This window comes from Peromyscus maniculatus, chromosome X, assembly GCF_049852395.1.
Source record: "Peromyscus maniculatus bairdii isolate BWxNUB_F1_BW_parent chromosome X, HU_Pman_BW_mat_3.1, whole genome shotgun sequence".
Taxonomy (NCBI): Eukaryota; Metazoa; Chordata; class Mammalia; order Rodentia; family Cricetidae; genus Peromyscus; species Peromyscus maniculatus.
The window spans coordinates 70467955-70484757 of record NC_134875.1 but is presented as its reverse complement, the minus strand read 5'-3'; the positions used below and the strand labels follow the sequence as shown (position 1 = coordinate 70484757).

Genomic DNA, 16803 nt, shown 5'->3' with positions numbered 1-16803 from the left:
TGTCTTCTACTAAACTGTGACAAGCTTACTTATGATCTCCCAGGTCAGGTGAAATTCAGATCCTTATTCCATATTTCTTTCCATGGGTTAAAATTTGAGGTCCACTATATTAACTGTAGGAATCAGACTTTTGTTTTAAAATGAGAGCACTTAAATTTGCTTTTCTAATCAAGGAAATTGTTAAATTTCACACTTCTATCTGGAAGTACATTGTTAGCAGTATGTTAACAACAACAATTTTTGTAATTTAAAGGTGATAATAGCATTTCCTAATGTGTTTTCTTCATGTTAAAACTATATGCATATATTATTAGATATTCTGGTTGAAGTGTTTAAAATATTGATTATCCACCATTAAGCCAAGTGTGAGAACTATATTCACATTTCATTATAAAGTCTCAGTGAAGTTAATTTCTATCTCTACCTAACTTCTTAAAAGCTTCAAGTTAACTAAAATTTGTATTTATATTTATATTTCCCATGTATGTTTGTAGCAACTTTAAGAAGGAATTAATTAATTAATTAATTAAATAGAAGAGATTATATTTTTTACTCCCATATAAAATTATTTCTTGTGGGCTGGAGAGATGGCTCAGAGGTTAAGAGCACTGACTGTTCTTCCAGAGGTACTGAGTTCAATTCCCAGCAACCACATGGTGGCTCACAACCATCTGTAATGAGACCTGGTGCTCTCTTCTGGCTTGCAGGAACACATGCAAGCATAATACTGTAAACATAATAAATAAATAAATAAATAAATAAATAAATAAATAAATAAATAAATCTTAAAAAATTTCTTTCTTGTGCTGTTCAATATTTCATTATCTGAGAAGATATTTTATGCTCTTAAAATCATTGGATCACACATAAATATTTAAAATATGCATATTTTTTGGTAAACTAAAAGAGTGAAACAAACTAACACTAGCTATTAAATTTAATAATATTTATCCATGAATACAAATAATCCCTGTTATTTGAAATGATATTTGGTAAGTGTTTGCCACAATAAATATGAGACCTTTGCAAATTTTAATAACTAAAAACAATAACAATTTACAACTAACTTTCAATGAACTAATAACCAGAATTATGAAAAAATGCTATTGAATTATATATATATAATATATATTTAATATATTATATATATTTAAGACTTTAAAAAAATGAATCATTTTAGTAGTCAGTCAATATAAGGAATGATATTTGCAGACTGACCACATAAATATAATACATATTGAAGAGAATGTCACCGCTGGATAAAGGGATAGTTAATAAATTAAAAATTTTGAAATCAAAGTAATTGATTTATTGTATAAATTGTCTTAGGCTTGTGTAAATAATTGATTTTCTACATCATTTTAAGAAGATGTATAAAACTACAGTCAGCATAAACCCAAAGTCTAATATATATCTCTTTGTATTTACATCATATGTATAATATATATAAAACATATAAATTTTTATATCAAAACTGATATATATCTCTTATTAAGTGAAGCATCTGAAGTACTAGTTATATGAATTTTTTACAAACTAGTAGTTCTCGGTCTAGAACAATTTTGCATCTTTTATTATACTTCGTTCTAAAACTGGTTTCCTAAGCTATTAAAAACATTATAGTGCACTCAATTTTATTTTCATCACATAAATACGGAATTCATATTTATGTACTGACATGAATCTAGTAATTTTATCAATTATCTTTCTTAGTCCTATCAATTTTTGTGTACATTTCTTTAGTGTAATGTAGATATATGTAATCCTTGAATCTTTGAATAAAGAATAGTTTATTTTTTTAATTCTCATGACTTTTATTTATTTTACTTAGTCTAGTGTACTACAAAACTACACAGAGAAACCCTGTCTCGAACCCCCCCCCCAAAAAAAAATTGCTAAATTTAAGTAGTAGAATAGCAAGTGTCCATCTGAAAAGGGTTTATTGGAATGATGAGGCTTCCCTTTACAGTTTAGGAAGTTGCTTCATTAAGAGTGAGAATAAGAAAGAGGGAAGGAGAATGTGAGAGATAGCTGTCCTCAAAGGGACAGCAAGGAAATGCAAAAGGATTTTCATCTCCAAACCAAATCCCTACAAACAGTCTCCCTGAGGAATCTTACATCCATTCCAAGAATAAAGGTAAGGTCTACTTATATCCTTTTATGGGTGACAGGAAATTTTATGTCACAGGATTTAGTTCAGCATAGCATATATGACAAGGACCACGGAGGAATCAGGTACCATAAATTAAGAGCTCTCAAGTTATAGAATATACTACTTCTTAACTCTCCCCCAGAAAGAAAAACAAGGAGACATGGCTTGATTTAGGCTGTAGGATCTGGCAAAAAATGTAGGCCTGTTTTGGAACAGTTCATTATGTTATCAATCTGTTGATTTTCTAATATCATGAAGGCTAGATGAGATTTGTTGTTTTTTTTCTTCTTTTATATATTGGTACAGTCCTATTTTTTCTACTTATAAAAATTATATTATCTCATATGCTAAATATATATTTCATTCATAAATAAATATTTAAGGGATTTTAAATTTTTATGTCACATTATTTTAATGATGTTTGATTTAGAAGTTTTCTAATTGTTTGCATGAAAATTATTAACATAAAATTTTTCTATACTCATTTTATTCAAATCATTTAATTACAGTTATATGTTTTGATAAAGGGTTATTTGAAAAATGTGTAACAAATTCGACAAACATTGGATAAGTTCTAGTTTTGCTTATATGGTTTCTATTTAATTTTACTGTGCTTTCATTATATTCTAAATAGCTTCTGACTTTTGAGATTTGCTTAGAGGAAAAAACTAAAATTTCTGAATATAATTGTTGACATTAATATTAAAGTTTTGTTTCATATATTTTGAAACAAAATTTTTTAGTGTATTTTTATTAGTACATCTTCCTACTAGCATGCTGTTTTTATTATTCTCCTTATTTTATGTTAGTGTCATTATAGTAGTTTTATTTTTTTAGTGAGTACTTAGTATATTTTTTTGCTATTTAACTTCAAACATTATCTTTTTACTGGAATACAGAGCCATTTATGCTTACTGAAATGGATAATACTATAGTAATAATAATGTGCTTAACTATTACTTCTGTTATATCTGTGTTACATGCCTTTTAAAAAATATTTTTCCATTTCTGTCTATAAGCAACTCTAACAAAACTTTTTTAATATTGTCATCCTACCTATATCTTAAATTTGTTTTAAAACAGAAGTAAATTTTAGTATTTCATTTCAAATATGTTTTACCTTTGAATTAGCAACTACTGAAAATAGTATTTTTGGCAAAATGATTGTTCCATATTTTAAATTTGTCATCTTGTGATCGTAAGAAATGAGCCTTTTGGAAATTAGGTTCAGAAGAAGTAGAAAAAGTAAAGTCCTTCAACCATACAGTGATGGAATTAGTTCCCTTACAAGAAAAGGAAAAATAAAACTGGACTTTTCTCTGCTATGTGAGCAAATAGAAACAAATTTAAATGCAGAAAGATAATCCTTATGAACAGAATTCACAATGTTCTTAGACATAACAATCTTAGACATAGCTTTTATAAATTTAGGGAAATAAATGTCTGTTGTTTAAGCTGATCTCTTTCTCCCCATGTGTGCGTGCGTGCGTGCGTGCGTGCATGCGTGTGTGTGTGTGTGTGTGTGTGTGTGTGTTAAGGAAGAATGCTGAGATCACGCTGTGATCTCTAATCTAAGTTACTCCATATTGTACAAAACAGTGGGTTTTTCAGGCTATGCATTACCCTAGGAAACTTCAATGTATGAGAAAAATTTGATTCCTTTTGAGGGTGATGGATGACTACAGCACCTGAATGGACCAAAGAAGTGCACCATCCGTCAGGTACCACACATCCAGCACTGACTGACAAATACTTTACTCTTGTGAACAGAAAGGGACCCACCATTGAGTGAATTGATAATGCAGAGACACGTGATTGTATTAAAATCTCATCAGAAAAAAACAGGGCCAAGAATGTAGGGGACATGTGTTGTGTGACAAAACTTTTCCTAGGAAGACAAACCACACACATCTTATTTCAGCCAGGGAGTCCAAAATAAACCAAAGTACAAATAACATGAAAGTCCAACTTGGTAAGCCAATAAGTTTTATTGGTGTTACTTACAGGAGTATGTGTGAGTGAGTACATGTGAGGGGTTTCTTAGATGGGTAGAAATAACTCAAAGACAGCTGCCCACCCCTGAGTGAGTGACAATTCACAAAGCTGGAAACCTGGAGCTCTCTGTACTGCCTGTAGGTAGCTCAACTGGTTGGAGAATGTCCTATCCAAGTGACTCAGTTAGTCTAGATCTCTCCCTGGCTTCTTGGCTGGTTTGTGTTTCTTCCAAGTAGCTAGTCTGGTCTCAAACTTACCTGAGTTTGCTTTGCACATTTTATTACTTACCCCAGCACAGAAGAGTCTAGAGAATATGGTCAGTTTCAGAGACTTCCTGGAGCTGTTATGAGTTGTTTACTTTTCTTCTTAAGGAGCTTCCCTGCAGGCTGGATTGTTTCAGTCCCAAAGAAACTGTTATATAACAATATCTGACTGAAGAAAGCTGTGCCTTCCTCACCCGAAGCTCATAAAGAGATAGACTCCTACCACTGAGGTGACATGGTCCCACAAAAACCTATCATCTGATACCTGGTATATTCCTCAAAGACCAAGGACTTCCTGATTGTTCCTGGAGCTTTGGCTGAGCTTGTCCCAGAGCTGAGCCTTCCTGTGCAAATCTTCTCCCATCTGCAGATGGACTTGAACTGCCATTTCCTTCCCATGAATTGGTTCAGGGGTTCTACCTAGCAGCTCTTTTCTGCAGCATCTGGCTCAATTCAAATTCCAGTGGTTCCTGTGGAAACTATCTCCAAGCACAGGTTTGGTCCATTTTCTTATTAATGCAGACTCTTTCCCAGCCTGCATTTAAGCCCTCTTGAACTCTTCCAAAAGCCTCTTTATCTTATATTCATTCTGTAATCTATATATACATGTATGTATATTTACTGTGCTGTGATGTGAAAGTTAATATAAATTAACATTGTACAAAACAAGAACATGCATTTGCAAATTGTGATAGGCTTGCCTTTAATGCTGTACTCAGGAGGAAAGGGCAGTTTGATCTCTGTGAGTTCAAGGCAAGCCTGATCTCTACAATAATTTTTAAGACAGCCAGTACTTACAGAAAGAATCTGTCTTTAAAAAAAAGAAAGAAAGAAAAGAAATTGCATTCATCTCAACCAGGAAACTAAATTAGGTATATCATCTCACCAACTGTTGTCATTGACCTTTTTTAATTTTGTGTATTTATTGCTAGTCAATAAATTTTGACATGTGGAAGCACAAACATATTCATCTATGTTTTTCCTACAGTGTGCTCACATCCAAAAGTAAGATATATTGGTTACATTTTTTTATTACTTCAATTGTATTTTCCCTGATTTCGATAGCAATGTTTTTGTACTAAAATACAGGTTAAAATACAACTCATAAAATTTCCATTTTTTTGAAATTACAGTGTAACTTGTGAATTCTATATAAAGTTTATAAATGCATATTTTAATTCTATCTGCCTGTTTCTTTTCAATGTCTGATATTAACAATAATAAAAACATCAATGTGTTTTCTTTCATATATTATTGTTTTAACTTGTTTCCCTGATTTTTTGTTATATTATCCTTAGAGGCTATAGAGACTTTGAATCCCACTTTTGACCTTCCAGGTAAGAATAGAAAAGCAAACATCAACTTTGACACACCTGAGAATTTTATTTACCATATAAAAAGGAGGAGATTATCTGGTGTTTGTTGATGCTCATTAAGGTAAAACTACTTCTTCATGGTTCAAAGCATAGAAAGTGAGCTCTACTTCTCCCCTTGAGCACAAACCTGACATTACAAACTACCAAAGACATTGCATACTGTCATTTGATGCTTTTAAGTGTTGATCCAGCTAGAATTTTCTATCACCTGGCCAGGAGTTCCCTCATCCCCAGGAAATCTGATGCACCAGAAGACATGCTAAGTAGAAGGGAGGAGTAATTATCCCCTTAATGAGACAATGTGCTTTCCCTTTCCAGAAGGCCCTTCTCAGTGCAGCTGCTTGCAGTAACCACAGCATGGAACCCCATCAGGTAGCACTTAAGGGGGCCTGCCATGCAGTCTGCCTGCTTTTCTGAGCCCTAAGTTTTATTTTTCATTCTTTCATATCTCTTTTTCTTTTAAACAGTGAAAAAAAAGCCTACAAATGTATTCTCTGATGAACTTAGGCTTCTCACACTTTTTCTGAAGTTCTAAGCCTGCACATTCTACTATGTTACTAAATGACAACCTCCATTGCAAAAGACATGCGTGGCAGTTTTAATGAGAATGCTCTCCACAGAGGCTCAGATATTTGAATATCTGATCACCAGTTTGTTGGCAACTTTCTGTGAGCTGGTCCTGCTTTGCTGGAGGAAGTATGTCACTTGAGCTTGGGGTTGAGAGTGCATAGCCTCACCCCAATTCCAGTTTTCTCTCTCAGCACTCCTGCTGCCATGCCTGTTACTCTTTGTTATGCCACCGCACCATGATGGAATCTAATCCCTCTGGAATCATAAGCCAAAGTAATGAAACCAAACCAAAACAAAACCGAAAACAAAATTATTTCTTTCATTATGGCATTTTCTCTCAGCATAGTGGTTTGAATGAGAATGACCACCACAGTTTAATATATTTGAATGTTTGGTCTACAGTTTCAACTGTTTGGGAAGGATTAAGGGCTATGATCTTGGAGGAGGTGTGTCAGTAGGGGCAGGCAAATCCTGTTTCCCCAGTAATGGAAATATATCAAAGAATTTCGGATAGGGCTGAGATAGCTCAGCTGGTAAGGACATCTATTGCCAAATCTTATAAGGTAAGTTTTATACTAGATACCCACTAGATACTCAAAGGAGAAAACCTGCTTTGTAATTTGGCTTATGATATGCATCCACACAAGCACAACATGACAGGCAAATTCCTCCTATATTCCCCCCTACACAGAAAGAAAGTTGACCAAAATTCCCTTCAGATCTCAGTGCAGAGAAACAGCAGAATATATGGGGATCTAAACATGATAGGCCCTTAAAAGGAAGGAGAAGCTTGCCTTTAAAATGTGGGAGGGAGCTCTTCTTCATTAAGAGTAAGAGCAAGTGGAAGAGAAGGAAATAGAAGCCATGAGAGACATTAGGGAAGGAGACCAGAAGAGCCTCTTAAAAAAGTTGTCTTATGAGGGTTAAAGCTAACCTATAAAGCCCCACTTGCTGAATGACACACAGATAACTTCTGGAATGCTGGGGGCTGTTCCTGTAAGATAGTAAGTTACCTATTTTCATTTCAGTAAACGTGGTTGGTTTCCCCAACTGCATAGGATGTGCTTGATAACATGTAGGCAGAATATACATAGGCAGGATATATGGAAAGATGTATTTTTGATTCTGATTGGATGAAGGCAGGAAATATCACAGGCCTGTGGGTTTTGCCTTTATAAATACCTGATTAACCTAATTCAGAGCCATTCATTGGCAATCCCTGGTATGGACCAGGCCAATGTCCATCTTCCTGCCCAGTATTAAATAAAGTTTGCTTTAATCAGACAATCATGGATTTGGTCTTTCCCCACTCAACTTTCAGGATTAATAGCCTTAAGAACAATTCCCTGCCAGGCGGTGGTGGCACACACCTTTAATCACAGCACTCGGGAGGCAGAGGCAGGTGGATCTCTGTGAGTTCAAGGCCAGTCTGGACTACCAAGTTAGTTTCAGGAAAGACACAAAGCTACACAGAGAAACCCTGTCTCAAAAAAACAAAAAACAAAAAACAAAAAAACAAAAAGAATAATTCCCTGAGCAAAATCCTCCTGAGATGATCTAGAGCAATTCTCTGAATAAAAGAAAACTCTTGACTTATTATCTTTTAAGGCTGGTAACTTAGTTTAACATAGAACATATGACAAAGAGAATAGAGAAGCCAGGTTCTCTTTAGAACCATAATGCAGGGATTCTTTTTAGGCCACAACACAAGCTGTAGCCTAAGTTTTCCCTGAGGAAGCAAGGAAAGGAATGGTTTTACATTATCAAACTGTGGAATTTGATATTTAAGTGTAACTCCTATCTTTTAAGGGAAACCCCATGTTCTAAAAATGAGTAAATAAATAGATTTGTAAATTCCCTGCTAAAATATGCTGCAGAAATGGAGGTTTGATCATAGTTTGTGTTAATATCATTGCTATTTTAGCATAGTACATTGCATCATTTAGGAAAATAATAATATCCATTGTGTTGACCACTTAAAGCTTTTTTTTGTTTATTTGTTTGAAACTGGAAAAAAAAGTAGTGTCAAAATTTACTTCTAAATATAATGATCCAAAAATCATGAAAGAACAGTTTTATAAACTTCTCTGTTGTTTCTTGATCCGCTCCCCGCCCCCAATAATTAATCAAAACAGCATGTTTAGTCAGCTTTGTATTTTTCTACTTCTGTGGGCAGTAATGAGTCAGTTTTTAGCAGCAAATATTCACTGATTAAACTATGAAGGAAGCTCAAACCACAAATGGACCCAGTTTCAATAGTCTGTGCCTATAGACTTTGCTTGTAATTGCTTGAAGATTGACAGTTAGTTGGTCACTTGACATATACAATATTGCTATGTTGGTGCTGAGAAAGTTCTGATTTTATTCATATTCCATAATTTCTTCTTCAGTTTTAAATAATTCAAACATTTGTGTTATGCCATGACCAGTGGAATTTCAAGTAGCCTTTGGAAAATTTTTTTTGTCCAGATTCCTCCTTAATGGGTTAAGGTCAGGCATTATTGCTGGAACAGCTACACAAAGTCCACACCAACCCCCTCATCTAAGATCTTTGTAAGCAGATCAGCACCTCCTGCAAAAAAATCTTTATTATCTTCTGCTATATAATCTCTGATGCATTCTTTGTAAATATAGTAACTTTGTTGACTTCTGAAACAAAGGGTTATGGTAAACTAATAACACTCGCAAATGGCTCCACATTTTTTCTTTTTCTGCTATGCCATGTCTAACATTACATCGAGATAAACACCTTGCTTTGGATTGGTGAAGTCCAGAACTTGAAATTTAAGTAAGTGAATAGCTTTCTCCACTTCATATATCTGCCTTGGGTATAAGCATTTTAAATAGACATCATCTTTAAATTCATTTTCCACATAAGTACATGACTTCATTTTTTCTCTATCATCTGGTTGTTCATCTGATGTTTTTTCCTTAGCATCTTTTTTTAGAATTTTCCTTGCAGGCTTTGTAACAGCAGCAGCAAAATGTCTATAAGATAGGAGAAGGTTTATAGTACAAGGGTAAAGAGATGTCTGGTAAGCCACCTTGAAAAGAATTTGGCTTTGATGTTCTATCAAGAATCTACCAATGCAACTTACGGTGGCCGCCATGTTGACTATTCCAGATTATACTCTAAAACTTATTTCTTAGATATTGCTTTGTATTATCTTTAAAATTTTATCTTTGCTTACCATTTACTGAAATCTTGTAATTTCTTTATCAAGTATTTTTTCTTCACTGAAGTAAAATTCACTTTAGTTTTGTTTTAATTTGTCTTTTAAAATTCACATTTAGGGATCATCCTTTATTATTTATTATGGGGATTGAACTGTTGGCCTTTTATTGTGATCATAATAAAATTTGTCTTATTCCTACTATATCAAGTATAAAGACTTCTCCAAACCATAAGTTCAAAGGATGCAACGTAAACTCAGCAACTAGAGAACACACACAGAGTTAGAATGAGAAAAGCAGATGGTGGCTTTCAAGTTTTGACTTCTTCAAAACTTGTTACCACAGAAAATCATAATTCTTCAAGTGAAAGTTAATGACAATGTGAATCATCTACTAGAGATATTCTTCAGGATTCAAGGACTGTGTTTTTTACTAGTGAATAGTCATATGGTATACATGTCAAAATTCCACAATTCAAGATATATAGTAAAATTTTACTATGAACTTTTTATTTGTACATTTCAGAAATAATGAAAAATTTCTAGCATTTCTATTGTTGTATGGCACTATTTCTGGGGAGACTTGAATAAATATCTGCTCCCCCAAGACAGGAAACCAACAACAGACAAAACTAAGGATGCTACCAGTCCTAGTTAGGTTTATCATTGCTGTGATAAAACACCATGACCAAAAACAGATTTGGAGAAAAGGGGATTATTTAACTCAACAGTTCCAAACATCATTTCATCATAAAAAGTAATGAAGGAAGTAACTCAAACTTGGAGGCAGGGCCTGATGAAGAGACAATGGAGGGGTACTACTTACTGCCTTGCCCATACGCTTACTCAGTCTTTTCTCTTACGGAACCCAGGACCACCAGCTCAGTTGTGGCACTGCCTATATTGGGTGGGGCCCTCTCCCATGAATCACTAATTAAGAAAATGCCCCTCAGGCTTGACTATAACCCTATATTATGGAGACATTTTCTCAGTTATGGATCCCTTCTCTCTAATGACTCTAGTTTGGGTCAGGTTGACATAAAACTAGCCAGTACAAATCTCCACTTGTCAACTCAACACAAAAATACATAACTTTCATTAGAACCTTTCCTTTCTCATCTATCCCTATGGTGGCATGTTGATATTAATATCACAGTAGAAAACACTCCCCCAGTCTTTACAAATTCAAATACTTTGAAAGTTCAGTCTCTATAAAAATCCAAAGTCTTATTTAAAATCCAAAGTATTTTAAAATTCAAAGTTTATCAACTATGGGCTCTTGTAAAATAACAAAACAAATTAAATACTTTCTCACTTCAAGGGGGAAGAATCAGGGCACAGTCACAATCAGCACAAAGCAAGTCTTACTTTCAACAGTGTAAATAAGTCAATGTACACTTATCTGGGATCCACTTACAATCCTCTGGGCTCCACCAAAGTAGCTTGAGTCAGTTCTTCAGCTCTGCTTTCTGCAGCACAAACAGATTGTCTTGTAAGCTCTGCCTGGCTCCTCTCCACTGCTGCTGTTATTTTTGGTGGCACTGGCATGTCCAAACTGCTGGGATTCCTTGCTGAAGCAATATCCTCTCCTGGCACTCTTCAAAGACTTCAGCTCTGCCACACAGTGTCATGCCTCAGCTGCTCTCCCTGACGCCTTCATGCCTTCAAAAATAGTACCACCTGAGTGACTCAAAGAACTACGTTTGGGTGCCAGCACTAGGTACAACCTTGGCCACTTCTGAACCCCAGATTTTCTGTGCTGAACCTAAGGGAACATTCCATAAGACCTCACCTCAATGATTCTACTCTCTTCTTATTCACAGCTGATTCTTGAGCTATATCATAGTCTTCACTGAAAAGGCCCAGTAGAGGCTTTCCTTCCCTTTGAAATTTCACAAGCCAGGCTTCCACCATTTTCACTGTTCTCAATATTCTTGTCTTCCAAGCTCCTAAAAAACAGCTCCCTGAACTCTTGGTACCCAATGGCTTTTCTAGGCCAGAGTTCCAAAGTCCTCACACAATCCTCCTCAAAACAACATGATCAAGTCTGTCATAGCAACATCCTGGTACCAACTTCTGTCTTAGTCACTGTCTTAAGTTAGGGTTTCTATTGTAATGAAGAGACACCATGACCACAGTAACTCTTATAAAGGAAACATTAAATGGGACTGGACTACAGTTTCTGAGGTTTAGTCCATTATCAACAGGGTGGGACATGGCTGTATACAGGCAGACATGGTGGAAGAGAAAGATCTGAGAGTCCTCAATTTTACCATTCCAAAATGGAGGAAAGGGAGCTTAGAAAGGAAGAACTGGATCAAATCAAGACCAAGAAACAGCGGGGCAAACTCCAAGCTCTGAATCTCCATGTCTGATATCAAAGCACTCTGCAGATCTCCAACTCCTTTCAGCTTTGTTGACTGCAACACATTTCTTTGTGTTGGGCTGGTTTCACTCCCTTTTCGGAGCTTTTCTCACTAGGTATCCCATGACTCCAAGGCTATCCAAGCTTCACCTTCACAGCCACACCGAATGGCCTTTCTGGGCCATGCAGGTACACACCTGCCACATGCCTGGCCTGATTAGCTTTCCTTAGTAGTTGAAGGAGATTCTATAAACCCTTTTCTTGTATCATTGCCTCTAAAGCCAGAACCACTTGGCTGAACCTGCCAAATTCTGGTGCCTGCTGGGGTTAGAACATGGCCCTCTTGTTCAGTCCTCACCAGCTTTCTGTTTTCCATTGTTTCCTTCACTGTCCTAGCTTGGCTGCGCTGAAACTTGCCTTGTTGAAAGAAGTATGTCACACAGGGGTGGGCTTTGATGTTTCAAAAGTCCAAGCCAGGCCCAGTGGCTGTCTCTTCCTGCTGCCTGCATATCTGGATATAGAACCCTTAGCTACTGCTCCAGCCCCTTAACTGACTGTGTGCCACCATGCTTCACACCAAGTCTCAATTAAATGTTTTCTCTTATAAGAGTTTCCGAGATCCATGGCCAAACACCAGGTGGAGCTCCAGGAGTCCAATCGGTGAGAGAGAGGAGGGATTATATGAGCAAGAGATATCGAGACCATGATTGGAAAAAGCACAGAGACAAATAGCCAAATTAGGGGAAACACATGAACTGTGAACCAATAGCTGAGGAGACCCCTTGCAACTGGACCAGGCCCTCTGGATAAGTGAGACAGTTGGTGAGCTTGAACTGTTTAGGAGGCCCCCAGGCAGTGGGACTGGGACCTGTCCTTGGTGCATGAGCTGGCTTTTTGGAACCTAGGGCCTATGCTGAGAAACTTTGCTCAGCCTTGGTGCAGGGAGGAGGGACTTGGACCTGCCTCACTGAATCTACCAGGCTGGGCTGACTCCTCAGGGGAGACCTTGCCTTGGAGGAGGTGGGAAAGGGGGGTAGATTGGGGGGGATATGGGGGGTGGGAGGAGGGAGGATGGGGAATCCGTGGCTGATATGTAAAATTAAATTAATTATAAAATAAAAATATATAAAAAAAGAGTTTCCTTGGTTATGAGGTCTCTTTACAACAAAAGAATATTAAGATATGTGTCTAAACGAGCTTCCCTATAAGACAGAAGGCTTTAATTTCAGAGAAAATTGCTATTCTATACAATGAATGGTGGGAACTTAAATTCTAAAATCCAAATTCAAAATTTCAAGAAAAAAATTAAAGTTTAAAGATATCTGAAAATAAATTCTTGCTATGTTGGCACTTTTTAATGTTATTTTGCTTTCTATATTTACTGTCATGATTTTTATTACAATTTTTAAAAAGTAATCAAGTTATCTTAATTTAGTGGTTGAGTTTTCATGTAGGTTTTTTTTTATTTTTGAGACATGATGCCATGTAGCCCAGGTTGGCCCTGAAATTACTATGTAGCTGAGGTTTACCTTGAACTACTGATACTCCTCCTTTTATCTTCCTTGCTAACTTCACAGTCATATGCCACCAAGCCCACCTAGTAGTGTTTGCTGTTAGTTGTTGCTTACTGTGTCCAAATTGCGTGAATATATTTTCCTGTTTATTACATTATCTGTCATGGACAACATAATTCAACATAATCATCTTCCACTGACATAAACCATTAAATTGTGTCTTGATCATTAAATTGTACTCTTCATCACCCATAGAAAAGACAACATATTCTGCTGTTATGCTATTATTCTATCCTCAAGATCCAATTCTCACATTCAAACATGAAACTGTTTATCTTTAACATTTGCTGCTTGTCTCACTAGTGTTCCTGTCATTATTCATTTTGTCACTGTTGCCATTGCTCCCCAAATTTGGCAAATCCAAGATTTCATATATCAGTTCTCACATTGTCTACTTATCAGTAGCACTTACTACTATTTCTTGAGTGGCTTACATCACATAGTGCATGAGAGTGCAGAATTTTGGTTCTCCTATCACCTTACTAATCACTCCAAAAAGTAATTGTCATATTTCTGTTTTTCTGTTTGTTTGTTTTTTTTCTGGTGTGTGTGTGTGTGTGTGTGTGTGTGTGTGTGTGTGTGTGTGTGTGTGTTTCAGTCTGTCTGTGGACATTTATGTAGAAGTCTGTGAATAAACTGAAATAGTCAGTTGTCTCCTATCATGTGTGTCTTGTGGATAAAACTCAGATCATCAGTCTTGGTAGCAACTGTCCTTTCCCACTGAGAAATCTCGCCAGCCTCATTTTTCATTTTCATATCCATTCATTGAATGAATATTCTTAAGAATCTTTGCCAATTTACTAGTGTTAGAAAACAGAAGAGATAATTAATTTATAAAGAGCAGAGATTTACTTTGTTGTACATATTAGGAGATTCTACTGTAGGGTCAATTCACACTATGCTTTTAGTCCTATGCATATCATGTTTAGGACATATGTTGGTAGCAATGTTGAAAAAGATGGAGGGATTGAGATGTGCCCAATTCCTTACTAGGGGGCAGATTCTCAGTACCTGAAGATGTTCATGAATGCTACAGCTCTTAAATTCTAGGAAATTTCTTAATAATAACCCAATGGATGAAAACACAATTAGTATACAGTCCTTTGGAGAACTTCTTATTTGGAGGAATATGGATTATGTCTAGCACTTCGTGCATGACAGAAAATGTTCTACCATTAGCCCTTTTTTCATAATTTATCTTTTGTTTTGTAATCAAATATTTAAAGCTAGCTATGTAGCTTAGACAGCAGAAGACCTTGTTATCAACTTTCTTCCACCTCCCAAGTAACACAACCACAGTCCCGCAATACCAGGCCTGGTTAATTTGGGAAATATATAAAATTTAGACAGTATCAGAATCTAATGTGTTCCACACTTCTTGCTTGAGTCTTGTTGAAAATAAAAAGAGTAAATCAACCTTCTCTCTGGTCCCCCAAAGAAAGAAGCAAATAAACAAAAATATGAAAAAATAAAACAAATGCTATACTCAAGCACTTAAAATTACAGTAGTAGATAAAAAGACAACACATAATTACTGCAATGAATATATTTCAAATTTAATAAACTTTAATAAATTTTTAACAAAAATAGAGAGTGCTAATTTTGCACTTCATATAATTGGTCAAAAAATTAATTGATCAAAAAATACTTGATCATAGACATGAAGAAAATAAGGGTATGTAGCTCTCCAGGGGTAGATTATTATAGACTATAGGCACCAAGCAAGAGAAGCAATAGCGCTGCTGAAACCACATGCTCAGCATGGTCAGAGAATAACAGTTTGGCTGGTATAAACAAGGGGAAAACATGATCAATTAGAAATATAGTAGAGGCTAAAATCATGTAGGAACATTAGGCTACTATAAAGATTTGCATCATGCTTAACTTAACCTTGCCCTAAGTGCAGGGTCTGGCCTTTGTTCTTATATTATAGAAGATAACTTTAAAACATTGCAAATGCAGTGCTTAATACAAACTTCCTTTGTTTGCTTAGAAAACTTGGGAGAAGCCAAGTATTAAAAATAGTATTTTTTTATTTGTAATTCAGCTTCTTTTCTTCTTCTTCTTCTTCTTCTTCTTCTTCTTCTTCTTCTTCTTCTTCTTCTTCTTCTTCTTCTTCTTCTTCTTCTTCTTCTCCTTCTTCTTCTTCTTCTTCTCCTTCTTCTTCTTCTTCTTCTTCATCATCATCATCAATTTCTTCATTTTCTTCTTCTGTTTTTTGACTGATATCAGCTAAAATATTCTGAAGGATCTGGATGCAGATGACACCAAAGATGATCAAGCATTCCTATGATGGAGAACCACTACCAACTCTGGCAAGATTCCAGGTGTATTTTCATATTCTCCTGCTGGGTGAGTAATGCTGTACTGGCTCCATGGAGAAACAATAATTATTGGAAGCTTTGAGGTTTTTTTTATTTCCCAGACTCTAATCTGTATGCTTCTCAATTAGTTGATTACAATTTACATCCTTTATATTTAATAAACTGGAAACACATCTATAACAAATTTCTGTGAGTTCTCTGTGTCTTTCCAGTGGTTTATTGAAATAGAAACTGGTCTACACTATCTGTAAACTGGGGATTTGCATCAAAGTGTCCTATTAATTATTTAGGATATAAAATAGGTCTATAAAAATTATACCCCAAAAGGGGCAAATTAAGAGAGATAGGTTACAGACTCTTAATGACTTTCAAAGACTATTCGGAGACATTTCCCATTTATGAACTATTGCTGGGGTAAAAAATTATGAACTGAGTAATTTGTGCAAAACCTTGGAAGGTGACAAGGATTTAAATAGTCCAAGAGAATTATCACCTGAAGCTGAGAAAGAATTGGACTTGCTAGAAAAGAAAGTACAGGAAGGACATGTGGATTGACACATACAATATCACTATAAAAGTGCTTTTCCAAAAATATTTTATTATAAAATACACACTGTTATACGATATACACAAAACAAAATTTGAAATTTGAATTTTCAAATATGTAGTTTGTTATGATATTCCTGTTGTTATGTAACCATCAGGAGCTTTCTATTTCCCAATTTTCCATCACTATAAGAATAAAACAACAGGTATCTTTCTCCCTATCCCAGGCTCTAGTGATCGCTATCATATTTTCCATCTCTAAGAATTTACCAGTTGCAGGTATTGAAATCATATAATATGTATCTTTTTGTATCCAAGTTATGTTAGTTAACAGTGTTTTCAAAATACATTCCCTTTGTAGCACACATCACTCATTTTATACTTACTTTTTATTCCTGAAAAATATTTCATAGTCTGGATAACTATTGACTAGTTTATGGACACACACTATTTTTACATATTCTA

The 16803-nt window shown here is 35.4% G+C and overlaps 1 pseudogene; it reads right to left on the bottom strand.

Annotated features, from left to right (window-relative positions):
• Positions 1 to 8496: 8496 nt before the first annotated feature.
• Positions 8497 to 9466, bottom strand: LOC102926177 (large ribosomal subunit protein uL1m pseudogene; annotated as a pseudogene).
• Between the last annotated feature and the right edge of the window lie 7337 nt (positions 9467 to 16803).